The sequence below is a fragment of the Gossypium hirsutum genome, chromosome A12, assembly GCF_007990345.1.
Source record: "Gossypium hirsutum isolate 1008001.06 chromosome A12, Gossypium_hirsutum_v2.1, whole genome shotgun sequence".
In the NCBI taxonomy this organism is placed as follows: domain Eukaryota; kingdom Viridiplantae; phylum Streptophyta; class Magnoliopsida; order Malvales; family Malvaceae; genus Gossypium; species Gossypium hirsutum.
Window position 1 is genome coordinate 62,498,379 of NC_053435.1, and position 1,884 is coordinate 62,500,262.

Consider the following 1,884-nt stretch of genomic DNA (forward strand, 5'->3'; position numbering starts at 1 on the left):
TAGGGTTAGACGTTATTAGTCTCGAGAGAGATAATAATATAACTTAGGGATTTCTACGGATCAAGTCAAATGAATAAATCGTTTGATTTAGAGTCAAATAACAAGTGAAGTCTAGGTCGATTTTTTGTTGGGTATTGTCTTAATCAATCGAATAATCCCAAAAGCTTTTCCCCAATTTCTCTCTCTGCACTCTTAGTTTAGTTAATTAATTTAGATAAACAAATCCCTCAATTTTTAGGCTAGATAATAAAAAGAAAGTAATTACTAGTAATCTTGGTTCCCTTGGGTTTGACAATCCGATCTTGCTAAAGCTATACTACTGTTCGATAGGTACACTTGCCTTCATCGTGATAATAGTTAGTTTTAAGAACGCTTAATTATAAATTTTTAAACCTGTTGCGAATATCACGTACCAAGTTTTTGGCGCTGTTTCTGGGGATCTAAGATATTAGAAACACTCGATTTTTATTACTTTAGCCATTTTACTTTTATTGAAATTGAAATTTTTATTTTTATTTTCTTTTATAATCCTTCATTTATTTTCTTCTGACAGGTTTTTCTAGTTTATGGCCAAAAGAAATTCGTCAGTACCATTACTGTTTGATAGTGAGATCGATCGCATAGTTCACAGAAATTGAAGAGAAATAAGGCGAAGCTTACGATACACAGAGGAAGAGTAAGAGGAGGATACTTCAACCACAACAGAGGAGATGACTGAAAACCAAGAAAATCTGCTACCTCCTGCGATTGTTGTCAATCAAAATCCTACTTCGCGCACTATGTATGATTATGCTAAACCTTCTTTAACAGGAACTGAATCGAGCATAGTTAGACCTGCTGTAGCTGCAAATACTTTTGAACTGAAACCTAACACAATTCAAATGATATAGTAATTTGTTCAGTTTGATGGTTTGTAGGACGAAGATCCCATTACTCACTTGGCAAACTTTTTGGAACTATGATACATTTAAAATTAATGACATTTCTGATGACGCCATTCCCCTTCAGTTATTTCCTTTTTCGTTGAGAAACGAAGCTAAACAATGGTTGAATTCGTTAGCACGAGGGTCAATCACTACTTGGGAATAAATGACCGAAAGTTTTTATTAAAATATTTTTCACCGGCTAAAATGGCTAAATTACGTAATTGTATCTCTTCTTTTGTGCAGATGGATTTAGAAACACTCTAGATGCATGGGAGAGATACAAGGACCTCTTAAGAAGATGCCCTCACCATGGGTTACCACTCCGGCTATAGATTCAAATGTTTCATACTGGCCTGAACCCTTCGACTCGAAAAATGGTTGACACAGCTGCTGGCGGAACCATCAATAATAAGACACCTAAAGATGCTTATGAATTTATAGAAGAGATGTCACTGAAGAATTATCAGTGGCAAGTCATGAGAACAAAGCCAACGAAAACAGCCGGCGTTTATAACGTCGATTCGATCACCATGCTCTCTAATCAAGTAGAACTCTTGAACAAGAAAATTGTAACACCCCGTACCCGAGACCGTTGCCGAAGTCGAACACGAGGTGCTAACGGACTTAATTCCTTACTTAAACAGCTCATACAATTCATTTTTAAAATTTCCAGACGAGCTGGCTAACTGCATCACAGTCACTCTAAAAATCATATCTCGAGTTCCAAAACTCGAAATCCAATTCCGTAAATTTTTCCTGAAACTAGACTCATACATATATTTACTAATTTGTTTCTAGAATTTTTGGTTGGGCCAATTAGTACAGTTTATTAGTTAAATTCTCCCCTGTTTCAGCCATCTTCCTCTTTACATTCGGCCAAGAAGAACCAAAAATTCAAGATTTGTTTTCATCACCCTTCCTTTCCTTATTTTCATTACTTTTCCTTTTTATTTATTTA

General features: G+C 35.5%; 1 non-coding gene across 1 annotated transcript; it reads right to left on the reverse strand.

Annotated features, from left to right (window-relative positions):
* Positions 1–1,136: 1,136 nt before the first annotated feature.
* LOC121212008 (small nucleolar RNA R71) lies at positions 1,137–1,242 on the reverse strand. Its single transcript, XR_005907220.1, has one exon. It is a non-coding gene; the product is annotated as a small nucleolar RNA R71 (small nucleolar RNA).
* Between the last annotated feature and the right edge of the window lie 642 nt (positions 1,243–1,884).